This window comes from Rattus norvegicus, chromosome 3 (assembly GCF_036323735.1).
Source record: "Rattus norvegicus strain BN/NHsdMcwi chromosome 3, GRCr8, whole genome shotgun sequence".
In the NCBI taxonomy this organism is placed as follows: Eukaryota; Metazoa; Chordata; class Mammalia; order Rodentia; family Muridae; genus Rattus; species Rattus norvegicus.
Genome location: NC_086021.1, coordinates 170,213,697 through 170,230,872, shown reverse-complemented (window position 1 = coordinate 170,230,872; position 17,176 = coordinate 170,213,697). Strand labels below are relative to the sequence as shown.

The 17,176-nt window shown below is 45.3% G+C and overlaps 1 long non-coding RNA gene across 1 annotated transcript in view; it reads right to left on the bottom strand.

Annotated features, from left to right (window-relative positions):
* Positions 1 to 3,734: 3,734 nt before the first annotated feature.
* Positions 3,735 to 17,176, bottom strand: part of LOC108350515 (uncharacterized) — a 35,667-nt gene continuing 22,225 nt past the window's right edge. Inside the window, exon 3 of the long non-coding RNA XR_005502693.2 lies at positions 3,735 to 5,885. This is a non-coding gene — a long non-coding RNA (uncharacterized LOC108350515). The remainder of the gene's footprint in view (positions 5,886 to 17,176) is intronic.

Below are 17,176 nucleotides of genomic sequence, written 5' to 3'. Positions count from 1 at the left end.
CAAGCACAAGGCCCTGGGTTCGATCCTCAGCTCTGGGGGAAAAAAAAATGAGGGAAGTTGGGGAAGGAACTCAGGACAGGAGCCTAGAAGCATGAAGCATGGAGGAGTGAATGGTGCTTCTTTCTTACTCTGGCTTGCTCGCAGACTCATTCTTAGATATCTTTCACATAGGACCACCCCACCTGCTTAGGATTGGTGCTGCCTGCCGTGGGTTGAGCCCTTATGCATCAGTAAAGCAAGACAGTCCCTCCCAGACCTCTCCACAGTCCAACCCGATAGAGACGATTTCTCAGTGGAGACTCTTTTTCAGGTGATTCTAGACTCCATCAAATTGACAGTTAGAACTAACTAGAACAGTCTCCGGGTCCTTTAGATACATAGTATCTAATACGGGATACAAGCATGGCGATCAAATCACTACAATGCAGTATAACAAAGGCATTTCAGAGACTGTAGGATCATCAAATGTGGAAATGTGATGAAGCCAGAGGACAAATCCATCACACAACAAACTAGCACAAGAGACCTTATTAACCATGTACCTGCCAGATCTCAGTTACACACAAGATATATGCTGTTTTCATTCCGGTGACTGGAAGCTTGCTAGGCGTTGATGGGCTTGGCTACAGACTACAGAACTTTTTTTTCCAAGCCTGTTCCATGCACTTGGGACCTCCTTAGACATGGGTAGGTATTTATTATAGCAAAGAAGAGGAACGAGCATGCAAGACAGCAAACCCAACATGCAATCAGACCCTGAAGCTCTAAACACATCGTTTGAACTGACGTGCCGTTAACCAACAAGTGCTTCACGGTGAAGGTCCAAGTCAAGGTAGAAGAGGGAATGGGTTGCTCCAATGGAGATGGAGTGAGAAGCAGTGAATGTTTGCTCAATAGCAATCTAATCTACCACAAGCTAGACTGTAGGTTTATGGGGTCCCGTGTCTGCTCCGCCACAGGGCTTGGCCGCTCGGGCAGGCCGGACAGCGGGAAGTTGAACACACTTACCCCAAGCTGTGGTGGGCTGTGGCAGGACAGCGCTCCTGGGGGGGGCGGGGAAGCGCAGTCTGAGGCACCGGACATGGCCAGAACTGGCTCGGGGTTCCTGGGCCTTCAAGGAGGCCAAGGCCACCTGGTTCTCAGGCTCTTGGACATCCAGGCGCTGCTGGGATGCCTTAGACGAGCTGAGAACCGAATGGGGACCCGTGGACTGGATCTAGCCCGGGGCAGAGGGTGTAAAGGAGTTTCTGACTGGTTCCAGGAGGATAGTCCTTGGCTTGATGGTGGTGTGGCGGGCTGTGAGCTTGATGGTGGAGGTGGCCAGTAGCGAGGCCCCCTCTCTTTCTTCCCCTTCCCTGTTTGATCTGCTCTCGTTCTGTGCACACACACAGACCCATCCATGAAGAACTATCCATTCCATGGATTCCCCCTCCTAGGGGGTCATCACTTCCGCTTCCCTTAGTCTATACCTTACCTCTGTGATTATATGAATTGAGCCTGCTTACTAACAACAAACACCCACATATAAGTGAATATATACCATAGTTGTCTTTTTGGGTCTGGGTTACCTCACTCAGGATAGTTTGGGGTTTGGTTTGGTTTGGTTTGGTTTGGTTTGGTTTGGTTTGGTTTGGTTTGGTTTGGTTTGATTTGGTTGGTTGTTACTTTGACTGAGGTGGGGGTGGGGCAGTTCTTTTAGCTCCATTCAGTTACCTGCAAATTTCATGATTTCCGTTTTTTAAACAACTGAGTAATATTCCACTGTGAATATTATAAACGTGCTATTACGAAATATACTACATTTTCTTTATCTATTCTTCCTTTGACGGGCATCTGGGCTGGTTCCAGTTTCTGGCTCTTATGAAGAGAGTAGTAACGAACCTGGGTGAACAAGTGTGTCTGCTCTGAGATAGAGTCCTCTGGGCAGACACCCAAGAGTGATCGATCATAGCTGGATCTTGAGGCAGGTCCACTCCCAGCTTCCTGAGAAACCACCACACTGATTTCCACGGTGGCAGTACAAGTTTGTAGTCCCCCAGCAAGGGAGAACTGTTCCACCTATCTATCCTATAGCCTCCCGGGCATGAGCTGTCATTTGTACGATGGACCCTGGCCATCCCAACTGGTAAAAGATGAAATGAAAGTAGTTTGGGTTTGCATTTCCGTGATGTCTAAGGACGTTGAACGTTTCTTTAAGTGCTTCTCAGCCATTCGTGTTCCCCTCTTTTGAGAATTCTCTCTCTAGATCTGTACCCCATTTTTTATCATGAAGGCCTTATGGTGAGTTCCTTGATCCATCTGGAGCTGAGGTTTGTACAGAGTGATAATTATGGTCCTGTTTGCGTCTTCTACATTCGGACATCTAGTCTGACCAACACCATTCGTTGAAGATTCTCTCTTTTTTCTAATAAGAGAGAGGAAAAAAAAGGAGTATAGATTTGGGAGGATAGGGGGTTAGGGAGGATCTGGCAGTAGTTGGGGGAAAGGGAAGCCATAGCTAGAATATATCGTATGAAAAATATATTTTAAATAAAAAGAAAACAAGAGTCAAACTAATTTTTAGTAAAGGTGTGATACATTAAAGATTTTGCAGTGGGGTTGGGGATTTAGCTCAGTGGTAGAACGCTTGCCTAGCAAGCGCAAGGCCCTGGGTTCGGTCCCCAGCTCCGAAAAAAAAGAAAAAAGAAAAAAAAAAGATTTTGCAGCAAAAAAATACAAGAAGTACACATGTGAACGAGATATCATATAATTTTTGACATATAGCCAAATTATACAATGGTTAAATATGTGTTAAGGTTATTTCTTTCCTTATGATAAAAGCTTTTGAAATCCTTTCTTCTAGATTTATGAAATGCCTAGTATATTAGTGTTATCTAGTATATCATTGTTATCTAGTACATTATTATTAGCCCTGCTAATACATGTTATGTATTAGCCATGTGATACAATAACATACCAGACTCTCATTCTGTAACTTAGTGCACATTGATCCACACCTCCCTGTTTCCCTACCTACTCTAGCCAGCTCTGGTAACCACCATTCCATTGCCCACTCTCTCTGCTTCTCCCTCTCTCTTTCCCTCTCCTAAGCTTGCCTCTCAGGTGGTGGAGTCCAGTCTTCTGCTCTTCACTTCTTTGAGATTAGCTTTTGCAGATGCCACACACACACAAGGTCACATACGTACACATATGCACATGCATACACACACGCATACACAAGAATGCATGAGCAAAAGGTCAAGAAATCTTTGGAAGGGCTCTCTCCTGTGTGTGCATGCCTCTGTGTGTTGTGTGCGTGTGCATGCGTATACGTTTGTGTGTGTGTGTGTGTGTGTGTGTGTGTGTGTGATTGTTTAAGGGAAGAGAGAAAATTTTCTTTGTTTCCCTCAGCCATCAGTATCACTTAGTAGAGGTCTAATTCATGTTTCTTTGAGGCTTCAAAGAGCACCAGTAAGTACTCCCCCATCCTCCCCACCCTCCCCACCCTCCCCATCCTCCCCATCCTCCCCATCCTCCCCACCCTCCCCACCCTCCCCACCCTCCCCATCCTCCCCATCCTCCCCATCTTCCCCATCCTCCCCATCCATCATCCCCATCCTCCCCATCCTCCCCACCCTCCCCATCCATCATCCCCATCCTCCCCATCCTCCCCATCCTCCCCATCCTCCCCTTAGAGGGTGCCTGCTTTGTTTCCAATTTTCCTCACTCCTTTAGAAGCAATAAATAAATTTCTTTGTATAGTGCTATTCTGATTCTAAGAGAGTAGAATTCTAGAAGCAGATTGAAATGCACGTATGTTTTAAATTTCGGTAGATATATTGAATTGCTTTCCAGAAAACCTGCAACGTTTTAGCCATGTATTTGGCAATGGTTTCTCCCCATTCCTACCAGCAGTAACTCGTTGTTACTTTCTAGAGGACTGAAGAATGTGAAGGACTTTTGCTTCCATTTTCTTCTCCAGGAGGGACTATTATTGATCAGTATCTAGTAAGACTCTTAGCTCCTCATGGTTTTTCAAGCATTTCAAGCAATACGATCCCTGTATCTAAACATTATCCAATGGGATTCTAAGTTGAATCGAAACAAACTGGTATGTAGACTTTGAGAAAATTAAATATTTTATATTAAGCCTTCCCATGCAAGAACAGAGTAAACTTCTTATTTGTTGGTCCTTTGATGTCTTTCAATAAACTTTATTATTTTGAATATAGTTTTTCCTACCTTATTCTTGCTCGGTTTAATCTTTATTTCTTTTTTTGAGATAGAGTTTGATGTAGCTCAGTCTGGACTCAAACGCCCTATGTCTCTAGGCATGACCTTGGCCATCTGGCCCTCCTGCCTTCACCTCCCCACTGCTGGGATCACCTGTGTACAACTGCCAGGGCTTACGTAATGCTGGAGATCAACCCAGGCTTTCATGCATACAAAGCAAGCACCGGACCAGACTAAGCCACACCCCTAGCACCGATCCTCCACTTCTATCCTTCCTTCGCTGGATTTGCAACGCTCTATCACTAACCCTCAGAACTGAGCACAAGCTATAAAAATGGAAGCATGTGCATCTATACAGTTCAAGAAAGAGGAAATACTCAAAAGTTAAGTTCAGCTATGATCAAATAAGGATTCAGATCGGTATTTTAGACTTAGCCACAAGAATATCATTGAACAGTGTGTGATATACCTTAGTAGTGGGGCAGAAGCCACGGGATAAAGGAAATTCCTGAAAACACTTGGGAATATCACACACCCCAACCTCCCCACCCCTTCATCCCCCAGCACCTCTCTCCTCATCCTCTCACCCCACCCCCATCCTTGTGCTTGTGGGTTACTGGAAATACTGTGGGATAGCTGACGTTTGTGTGCCTGGAGAGGTGGCTTTACCTGGAAAGCCACGGGCTGTAGCAGGCTGCGAGCTCACGAGCCTTACCACGGGAGCTGCTTCATTTGAAAAGCAGTGCAGTACCGTGTCCTGAACACACCTGTTCTCTCTGTCCCGTGAATTACCTTTCTGGTGGATCTCCCCAACCTCCCGCCTGACATACACACCGCTGCCAAGGCTTCCCGGATCCTACTCCTTTGTTCTTTTCTCCTTCCTCAATCTATTCTCACCCTCCCTCGCAGAGAACCTGCTTGCCCTTGCGTTCATTTGCTTTTCATTCTGTGTTTCAAAGCAGCCCCACCCCCACCCCGCCTCCCTCCGGGGGACCAAACTCAGAGCCTTGCGCGCCCGGGGCCGTACAATCGCTTTACCGCTGAGCTAAAAAATAAAGAGGTAAATACATTTTTTTAAAAAGCTACACAATGCAGAACCAGCAGGCCCAGAGAGATGGCTTATCAGGTAAAAGCAATTGTCACACAAGCCTGGTGACTCATTCTGTAACCCACGTAACTATGAGAAGAGTGAACCGGCTTTACAAAGTTGACCTCTGGCATCCGCAGGTATGCCACAGCTCATACGGGTCATGCACAGCCACCATACACAACAACTAAAAATCATTTAACATTAAGAACCAGCACAATATTGCTTTTGTTTCTATAGGACCCAGCTTCCCTGGCGAGCTGCCGGAGGTTATCAACATCCATTCTACGTCTGGTAGGACCTGTATCTAGGGAGAACCTATTCTTGGGCCTTCCAGGGAGAGAATTGGTCTCTGCCTTGAGGAGATGAGTTCAATAGGGACTCGGTGACCACCTGTCGAGGTTCATGCATACGGTTTTCTTCAAAATTGTTTGTTCTCCCACTGCGGAGACTTCAAATGGTGCCAACAGCTGGTAATAGCGCCCAGCCCATTCCACTGATGAGTGTCTCTTACAGGAGGTCTTAATGTCCTGTGTCCGCTGCATGGGAGGGTGGTTTCTCTGGAAACTGGTTTATAGATCTGTGCCTACGGAAAGAGACAGCAGATGCCGATGAGAGAGAGGCTTCTTCTCGGAAGACTGACTTCACAGTCACATCTCTGGACTCAGCAATAACCATGAGACAGCTGGACGGTGGCCCTGCCATCTCAAAGCCTGGCATCTCATGACCGAGGAGATGGATGGCGAATGTAAGAAGATGCTGTGAGTCTGGTTTGCAAGTTGCACACAGCCCTGCCACCTGCATCCTCCTAATTGGCATCCAGTCATCGCATCACAGCCAAGTACAAATCAGCCTGGGAAATGCACTCCGGCTGATGCCCTAGAGGGAGTAGAAATGTGGTAAAGGACTGGTTCCACTCTACTGCCTGTTCCAACAATATGAGAGCTTAGCCAACAGAGAAGCATTGGCTGCTGGGTTTAAATATATAGGAAATTGGTGATGGTGATAGTTCAGTCTTGATAGGGTGTTTTCATTCTGTCTAAGCCCCACCCCCACAGTTACCTGGCATCTGCCAGGTATGCTCCGCCCCACAGTTACCTGGCAACAGCCAGGCATGCCCGACACTATAAAAATGTCTGCTTGCCCCCTCCTCATTCTCTTCTCTTGCTCTTGCTCTCGCTCTCTTGCTCTCACTCTTCCCCTCTTCCCCTTTGTCCCTTCTCTCCCCGTTCCCCTCCCTCCTCTCCACGTGCTCATGGCCGGCCTTTACTCCTCTCTTCTTCTACTCTTTTTCTCTCATTAAACCTTTCCACATGGAATCATGTTGGCCCGTTGTGGTTTGTCCAGACTCGAGCCAAGATTTCTACCCCAACAGTGTTAACTGTATAATCCTGATTGGAATGGGTCAAGAGAGAATTGAAGACAGCAACTGTTTAAAGCAAAGACTAGTTTGGGAGCTGGGGAAATGGACCAATAAGTAAAGTGCTTCAGATGTAAGCAGGAGGATCTCGGTTCAAATCCCCAGGACTCATGTAGAAAGCCTAACCTGGGGAGTGAGGGCTGGAGAGATGTCTCAGCAGTTACTTGCTGATCTTCTAGAGGACCCAGATTCAACTTCCCAACACCTACATGTTGGTTCGCAACCATCTTTAACTCTAGTCTCAGGGGATCCAATGCCCTCTCTTGGCCTCTGTGGGCCCTGCACACACATTTATGATATACAGATATATATGCAGGCAAAAACACAAGTACATATAAAATAAAATAACTTTAAACAAACTTAAAGCCAAACATATGGCACAAACCTATAAATCCAGTTTGAGGATAGGTGACAGGAACAGGTTGATCCCTAAGCAGCTGACTAGTCACTATGGACAGTCAGAAAGCTCTAGGTTCAGTGAGAGACCCTGTCTCAAAAGTCTAGGTAAAGCAATGGAGGAAGCCAATATCAGACGGTGATCTCCATGTACACCTGAACATAAATGCATATATGTATGTGACACACACACATACACACACACACACACACACACACACACACACACGAAAAACAAAAATACTTTTAATAGATTTTTCCATAAAGGAAAACAAAGCAGTGAGTTAGTAGCTAGAAGAATTATGAGACGAGGAGCTTCACTTATTTTTTGGTTTTTTTGTTTTTTCCACACAATGAAGAAATAGCAGCATGTTTTTGTGCTGATGAGAATGTTCCAGCAGAGAGGAAAATTGATGATACAGGGAAGAGACGGGAAATTGCTCCAGTGATGTCCTTGAGTAAGCAAGAGAGGCGAGGATCTGGGGATAAGGAAAGGGCTGGCCTCGGGAGAACATGCACTGCTTCCCTGTGTAACAGCAAGGACAGCCCCCAGCAGAGAGCAAACACAATGGGCCAAGGTGCTGAAGTCCCACCCTCATCATCTGTGGTTTTCACTGAAAAAAGAAGCCACATCATCAGCCAAGAGCGAAATTGAGGGAAGGTCTGTCAGGCATTTGGGCAGAAGACAATGTGATGTGAACTAGGGAGATGAGATACTGCTTAAGTAGTTAGTCTTCCCAGTGAATGATCTACTGTTTCTGAGATAGTCCAGTCCACGTTTACACTTGATGACATCACGCCTGGTGACATCACATCCTGCGACATCACACCCTGTGACATCATACCCGGTGACATCATACCCAGTGACATCACACCCAGTGACATCACACCCGGTGGCATCTGCCTTTCTCCACTCCATCTATAGACTTCCCCTTCCCCTGATCCAGCATCTCAACAAAATAGTTATTGTAGTAAATGACATTCTGAACACATAGAAGACCCAGTCATTGTTGTAGTTATCTCGTGTGTACCTAGTTGCAGTGACTCTGAACACGCATTGCTCTTACACGCCCACTTTATAATGAGGACACCAAAGCACATTAACAGATGCCTGAGCTACTTTTGAATTCAAGCCACTGCCTTCAGGGTCCTTACTCCTGACCTCTACACACAGTCAACCTTCTTACCAAAGAGTTTCACACCCATGAATTCATCCACCCACGAATCAAAAATACCCACCCCACTGTGTTTGTGCTGAGTACATACGGACTTTCCTTTATCATTGTAGCATATAACATCCATTTACATGGTATTTGCTTCGTATTGGTACTGTAAGAAATCTAGAGGTGATCTAAAGTTTTCAGAATAAGACATGTTACATCCTATGTAACTACTATGCCATTTCAGATGAAAGGCTTGGACACCCAAGGGTTTTGATATCTGCAAACTACAAGGTATCCTGGAATCAAACTCCCCATGGATCCCAGGGATGGTGTGTGTGTCTGTGTGTGTGTGTGTGTGTGTGTGTGTGTGTGTGTGTGTGTGCGCGTGTGTGTGTGTGTGTGTGTGTGTGTTGTGTCTGTCTGTTTTCTGTACCAGACGTTATCAGGAAGTAATAACAACTAGAGAGTGTTAGTTTTAAGAGGAGGGGATAAAATTCTAAAAGATCTATGACCAAATAGCTGGAAACGAGATTCTGAGCTTCAGACAGGGTTTCAAAGTTTGATGGTAGCTACCTGAAGTCCCAGAAGGCCTAGGAGGAGAGACTGAGCCATTGTTGTAAGTTGGGACAAGTTAAAAGGGAAGGAAAAAACCCCTCATGAGCCTTCCCTGTTCTCCTAGACTCTTCATCATTCAGCACATAATGCCTGACTCAGGTTGTTTTTTTTTTCCACTGTGTGCTTTGTTTGTTTTCATGACAGGTAGCATGGTGCTGGAATGGTCATGACAATGCAGTTGGAAATGGCTCCCAGTCAATGAACAGTAAACTTTATGAACAGTAAACCTTATCAATGAAAAAAAATCTATTCAATGGACAGCCTACTGTCGTTATATCAATTCAATGATTATGACACTTCTGAGAGTTATAGCGCTCTACTCTCATTTTCAGATAAGAATATTGAAGCTAAGAGATGGGGTAGCACATGGCCAGGGTTACATAGATAATATATGGTGGGGGTGGGGCTTAGGAACAAGCCTGGTGGAGTCTGAAGGCTGTGCTGGCTGTGCTGTACCAGCTGCTTCTCTATTTGGAGACGAAGTACCAAGAGCACCAAGGAACCCTACAGGGCCGCAAGGGCCTCTGGGCCAGAGCCTCTGGGTGAGAGGAACTCCCTTTAATGAAGGCAATTGAGAAACAATCCTCCTCTTTATTTCCCTGTAACAGGGACTCAGAAAAGCTAATTATCTTCCTGTGAACCAGTTAACTATTCAATTTTCTCCATTTGGGTAATTAATTATCAGAGTCAAATGCAGAATCCAACTAATTTTAGAAACATGCAGCTGTAGGGTCAGCTAGGGAGCACGCTCAGCTGAGAAAGGAAAAAGAGGTGCCTGCTTCTGCTGAGGTTCACAGGGAAAGGAATGTCAAGGGACCTCAAACAGGGGAAACCAGCTTAAGGCAGGATGGCTGGGATTCCCTTTGCATCCATCACAGAGCTGGCAGTCAGTGCTCTGCGCACTGGGAAAGAAAGCTGCCATTGCAGCTGGAGAGGCAGGGCCTTAGCATCTTCAGCTTCTAATTACTGCCCCCTCTATCTGAGGGGCTAGTGGTAATTTGGTATGCAGATGTGACTGGCCCTCAGATTCTCATTTGAAGCCAGTTAATAAAAGGATGTATGAAAGAATGAGGGGGAGGAGACACACAGGCAGGAAGAAAGGAAGGGAGACAGACAGACACACAGAGAGACAGACAAAGGCAGATGGAGAGGGGGACTCTTGATCCTACCTCTGATTATCAATACATTAATATTTAAGAGCCAGGCATAGCTCGTACCTAATATCAGGGAAGTTAGGTGCTCCCAGCCTCCTTACCACAGCTAGGTAAGACAATTTGTTCATGGTCCTATTGCCAGGATAATGCAGACAATGGGGTTTGAGCTCAACTGCTTCTAACCCCATAATATCACAACCTCTAAAGTGTCGTGCTACACGTACAATTTCCAGAGCAATCCCAGGTGGGGTGTCAGGAATACTTGGCATCATGGGGGTTAGAGAGACACTTTGCTCAATAAAACAAAGATAGCTGGTCAAGAATATTCAACTCCAGCAAGCTTCCTTGGGGCAAGAGGATGTTCCTTCCATTCATACATAAAGATTTAGAATTTTTGCTACTCCCTACTGCCATGGGCTCCAAGGAGTAGACCTGACTATAAACTCCATCTCTAGGACTGGTTCCTTAGGGGGAAAGGCTGCTGATGGTTTCGTCAGGTTTGTAGTGTGCATGCAGAGATGTGCTAGCCACTTTAACATGTGCTCTTCCCCTTAATCATGGTGACAATTCATGAGTTTTCCGATCCTACTATACAGGCAGATAGACTTAAACATAGGATTTAGTTCTTTTCTTCTTGGTTGAGGAAGTTGAATTCAAACCTAGGCAGTTAGACGTCAAAACCTACTTCTAGGTCAACGAGGCCCTGGCAAAAGGAATGAAGTTGAGAGGGAAGATGAGGGAAGGGAAGGAGGGAGGGCGAATGGTAAGGAGATAGCTCAAACCATGGACAGCTCCTCCATGGCCCTTTGAATGGTTCCTGGATGGATTTGTCTTTCCTACCAATGTCTACTCACCATGAAGAGCCCTGCCTCCTTGCAGTGGGAGATTCCCCTCGGACTGACTTTTAAGAACCAGGTACTTTGATGTGAAACAAGTCCCTGAGATTTTCTGCACTGAGCACATGCACCTTAGTGCTGTGGACACCCATTCTCTAAGATGTTGCAGTTTTCTATAAGGCAGGCCAGGCAGAGAACCGCTACCCACACCAACCCAATGGCCTTTATTTCCTCATCAGGCACTCCCTTTCTCACATTGTCCGTCCTTTGTCCTTTCAACTGGAAAGTCTATCTCCTCTCTGCCTGCCACCCTTGCAAATACTCAAGGCCTAAACTGTGCTTCTCAAAATTAGCCCTACCTCTTTTTGCCAGGTGTGATGGGAGTTTCCAAGTTCAAAGCCAGGCCCCCTGCCCCAAGCTGCTGGCCCAAAGCCTCAGCAGGTGCAGCATGGTTGCTAAGCAACATCTCCGGATCTCTGTATGTTCCTGTCATGTGGTTGTGGTTGCTACGGAAACAAGTCCTCTGGCATCCCATGTTGCAGCAAGGCCTAGGCAGTGTGGTGTGTGTCTGAGGCCTAACAAAACAAATCCTGTAATCCCGCGTTCTGATGATTTATGATTCCCTAATTCTATGGGCCCTCGTATTTTCCCCCAGGTAACAGTTTTTAGAAGAGGAAGGCTAAAGTGGAGGAGGGATGGTCACTTGTTGGGCATTCATGGAGGCAGTTTCGGTGGGGTGTTTAGCAGTTGGCTTTACAGGAATACATTAATAAGCCAGATCTGAAGCAATTTCATATCCCCTTTTTACCTACCCTTTACCCAGATTTGAAGGGTAAGAACATTTGTCTTCTGTGGGGACTAGAGAGTTGTACCAGGGTCCAATGGCAAAAAATAAAAAAGGCAGACATCTCCCAATTCCATCTCCACTCTCCTGCAGCTCAAATGCTAACCAAGGATGTTAAAGGCCCTTGAGGGCTCAGGTCCTTACGTCTTCCCAATCCAGACTTCCAATAGATCTCTATGCAGGGTTTAAAATCAGGGAAGAAAAAGAAGAAGAGGAAGAAGAAGAAGAAGAAGAAGAAGAAGAAGAAGAAGAAGAAGAAGAAGAAGAAGAAGAAGAAGAGGAGGAGGAGGAGGAGGAGGAGGAGGAGGAGGAGGAGGAGGAGGAGGAGGAAGAAGAGGAGGAGGAGGAGGGGGGGAGGGGGAGGGGGAGAGGGAGGGGGAGGGGAAAAGATGAATGGATAGGCAATTGGAGAGAAAATATAAGCTAGTGAGGAAAATGAAATGATACAAATTCAAAAACTATGGAACAGAGAAATAGATGTGACGAAATGGTCATAGAGCTGACAAAGCCCAGGGGAAAGAATTGGAAAGACCCAGAAAAAAAATCACTCATTTCAAGATTCCAAGGGGCAGCCAACACAAACACTGGAAATATTTCTACCCCGAGTCACACCTCAGAAAGCACCAGAGCACTAATAACCATGAGAAGACCCTAAAACTTCAGAGACTAATAGTGATTTTCCTGGAAAGGGCCAATGATCAGAATAGCATAAAATGCCTCAACCTGTGTGGACAGAGAGTCTCTACCCCCAGAAAAGAACTCCATCTGTTCATCTTTTAAATCTCAGCTTTTCTTCATTCCTAGAGATGTTTTTATTTTCTTAATTCAGTTGATCCCCCTATAACATCTTGCCCTTTTGGCCATAGGACCAGTGTATAATCTCACTTCCTCCTATGTGATCTGCTATGTCTCACAGTTATACTGTAGTCCTAGGTTCTATTTTTCCTATGAGAGTGTTTTCAAAAGGCTCAATGTTCTAGTTTCATTTCTTTTGTTATGATTTTAAAAAAAAAAAGGTGCCCTGATACAAAAGTAGCCTAGGGGAGAAGGGATTTATTTGAATTACAATTTCAAGTTAGAGCCATCATTGCAAGGAAGTGAAGGCAACTAGTCACATCTACATTGAGAAGCAGAAACAGAATGCAGGTTTCATTGGTTGACTCACTTTCTCTAGGCTCATACAACCCAAGCCCAGGGAATGGCACCACCCACAGTGGGCTGGATCTTCCTACATCAATTCATGTAGTCAAGACAATTCCCACAGACGTACCCCAAGGCCAACCTGATCTAGAGGATCCCTCATTGAACTCTCCTCTCAAAGGGTCTATATTGTATAAAAGGGACAATTAAAACCAGCGTGCTCAGGCATGCTTCACAGTTCACCTACTCCAGGGTTAAGGACAGAAAGACTGATCAGAAGCTCTTTGATCTTGCCTCAGGTAGATGGGCTGATCTTGTCTCTAAGGTCAGTCTTCTGGGTCCATTGTTAAGTTCTTAGACTGGACAGATTCTCTACCAAAAAAGGCCTCCCACCCACCTCCCTAGGTGACACTATCCTGGCTACCAGCATCTAGCACTTGTGAGAGAAGACAATGGTATGAGTCACATATTGAATGTCTTATATTAACAATAAATGTTGTAGCCAACACCCCCAAGTCCAGAAGTCTCCTTTTATCTCCTCCAGAAAATTAAGCCTGGTATCCTCTGCTGGACTTGAAGAAGGAGCCCTGTGAATCTATATGTTGGGCTTTAAATCAGCCTTCCTGTTTTAACCTCATCCAGACATCCAGACATCCAGACATACTAATACCCGAGCCTTTGAGGGGTTTTGCCAATGACATCAAGTTGCTGTTCTTGGCTTTCCCAATGCCACATTAGGATTCTAGTCTCTTCTAAGTCAGCTTTCTAGGTGTGTGTGTGTGTGTGTGTGTGTGTGTGTGTGTGTGTGTGTGTGTGTGTGTGTGAGAGAGAGAGAGAGAGAGAGAGAGAGAGAGAGAGTTTTGCACAAGTAGCTCAAAATTAGCCGTATCGCCAGAAAAACCCAGTGTGCGTCACAACTCATAAAAACTTCATTCCTGGAGCTCCCTGAACAGCTTAGGCAGGTCCACAGGAGAGTATCTGACCTCCAGTTTTAAAATTGTACTGATGCTCTCAAGTACTGTCTTCTCCAATCTCTTGGTTGTTGTAGATTTCAACCTTTTTAAACGGTCTATACTTGGTAGGATCTTGGCAAACAGTGTCAGTCTTCATGTTGAAAAACAATCTGTACTAAAACATCCAGTACCTAGACTAAATACAAATGCTAGCTTTAGCATCTTGGCTCTAATGTGTACTAGATGTTCAATCATTATGTGTTGCTAGCAACACAGAGCACTGACTGGTAGCCTTATAAAGACAGGCTTATTTTGCCTTTCGGGTTTGGTTCAGGGTTGAGGGGCTCCATTTGGTGATAGCATTCTGCTGTCAGCGTCTCAAGGTATTCCAGGCATCAACATGAGAGGTGGGGAAACATATAAAAGATCTAGGCCAACTATCACAGCCAACCCACTCTTGAAATATTTCTTTACCCTGTTAATTCGTTCATGAAATAAAAGCTCTAATGACTTCTAAATAGTTCCACCATTTAATATCCCATAAGAGGAACTATATTTAAACATAAGGTTCCTATAGGGAAAACTATATTCATATCATATAGCACATAGGTAAGTTTTGTAAACTCTCTGAGCCTCAGTTTCCCATCTATAAAATAGAGATAACAGTAGCAAACATTGCATAGGACTACCTAAACTCCTAGAATAATGCCCAGTGGACATCAAACCATTCTGCCCACACTCATGATCTGTTAGTATTTATCATGGGCCAATATCCATGGCAAGAGTCAGGTTTGGGAAAACCAAGGGGAACATTGGCCATTTAATTTCTGCTCTTTCTGGCGTCATACTGGAATAACCAGTTTTCCCGCTCGGGTCTATACCATGTAAATATGTTATGCGCCTAAGTAAATTATCACACAGGAGGAAGTTCTGGTTGTACAAACACAGCTGGCAACAGTGTAAATAGACTATTCAAATGATGTGAGGGCCAGTGAGTGAGGTAGGGCCGTTGGTTGAATCTCAAAAGCATAGTGGGCATCGGCACCATTTCCCAATTGACTTGTCCCCATAGCTACTTCTGAGCACCAAAGTCATGTGCTTGTCACTTGTTTTGCAGTTTGCAGGGTCAATGACATGTTTTGGAAAATAACCCAACTCTGACCAACCCCATGTACCCCTAAGCAAAGTCAGTCTCTCTCTCTCTCTCTCTCTCTCTCTCTCTACTTATTTAAAAAGTCCTTTAAATAAGTTTCCTGGTGGTTTCCTTTCTTCTGGTTGGCTTGCCTTTCCTCTTCTTCCCCCTGCTCTCTCTGGTCATGCTGAGCAGACAGCAAACCTGCAGGTTTTGCCATCGAGAGCCTGCTGTTCGGCTTTAAAACAAAAAACAAAAACAATTTGTAAACTTTCTCTCCTGACAGAGGCAGGAAAGGAAGCCCATGGATGTACACGAAGACCAGACGCCTCCAGAGCCAGCTTCTGACCAACGAGACTTCTTTAGCATTAATGGCTAATGAACTGTCCTCATGGATGAACCACAGGGCTGAAAATGACTACACTTGAAGTTTTGTTATTGTCTTGGACAAGGGCTTTCATTCTATATATCCAAGGTTCTCAGGTCTCCTGCCTCACCGTCAGCTTTCCTAACGCTGGGATCACAGGTGTATGCCACTACCACAGGTGTAGACATCTTTAGAGTGGCAGCAACCCGGCCGGTCTTAGGAAGATGAGATTATTCAGGCTATGCCTTAGTTAGGATTTTTAGTGCTAGGACTACGATAACTCTTATAAAGGTAAATATTTAATACAGGGCTGCCCTCCTAGTCATGGCAGGAAGCATGGTGGTGTGTAGGCAGACATGGTGCTGGAGAAGAAACCAAAAGTCCTACATCTGGGTCAACAAACAGCAGAGAGAGAGAAGGAGAGAGAGAGAGACAGACAGACAGACGGACAGACAGACAGACAGACAGACACTGAGCCTGGCTTGAACATTCGAAACCCCAGCACTTCCTACAACACTTCCTACACTTCCTACAACAATGCCATAACTACTCCAACAAGGCCACACCTCCTAACAGAACCACTTCCTATGAGCCTATGGAGGTCATTTCCATTCAAGCCACAACAAGATATTAATGACTCCATGACCTACCACTGTGTTGGGCAGTTTTGAAGCATGCTAGAGTCAACAGAAAAGAGGGAACCTCAATTGAGAAAATGTCCCCATTACATCGTCAAACTCCTCCACAGCCTCTGCTTCAGTTCCTTCCTTCAGGTTCCTGTTCCTTCTTTGATCTCCTGCAGTGAAGATGGCCTGGTACCTGGTAGCATAAAATGAAATAAATCCAAATTCCTTTTGGTCACGGTGTTTATCTCAGCAACAGAAACCTGGCTAAGACAGCCAGCCTCTTTCTGGACCGTTCTCCCTTTAATACCTGTATTTTGATTGATCTCATCTCCCAGCTCCTTCCAAACCCCTGATTCCAGGCAAGAACTCCATACCGAACAAGGGCCCGGGTGTGTGTGCCTTACTGTGCTTCAACCTGGGATTATCATGAGAGATTTATAAACACGCTCTTCTTTGACTCTGGCAGTGGGAACAGCTAAGGACCTAGTTCTTGCTAGGTGGTGCTTTCTTCCTGCCATGGCTGCAGACATGTACAGAGGTGGCAAACTGTCATACCTGGAACGCCAGCAGAACACCCACAGATACACTGTTTGAGAATCCAAGGTTTATAAAGTGCCTGTGTAAGGACTCTTCCGGTTGTCCCATTTATAATATGTTCCCATTTCCCATAAATCAGAGTTAAGTATCGCTCCCCTTTGTTTATCTCCATTTCTGACTGTCCACCAGGCACATTAATTAGAAAGGAGCAGAAACCACCTTTTTCAACTCTGATTTGTCGAAGAAGAGAGCTTTGATTACTAAGTTGTTGTGGTTTCTTCTTTGTATGGGGTGAGTTTTCTCCCTGGAAGCCCTTCATGCACTCCCTACTTCAAGCGAATGCCAGGGACTCTACAGAAACACCCCCAGGTCTGCCCATACTCCATATGTAGGCATAGATTAAATCAAGCGGCAGATATTTCTTGATCCCAGGAGAGATTTTTATAATTGACTTTCATGAATCTGCTTACACTCCATACTCCACAGAAAGTGAAAATATGATTCTTCTGTGGAGAATAGGATATACTGAGGGGCCAGGACCCACTGGGTACTTCTTCAGAGTACAACTTTTAATGAACAACCAAGGCAAACAGCACTTGGATTGAAGATTTTGGGATACAAGCAAATACTATTCACTAACTCACCCTGGGAGCAAAGTCCCTGGGTCCTTTCTGTGTCCTGTGCTTTGGTTGCC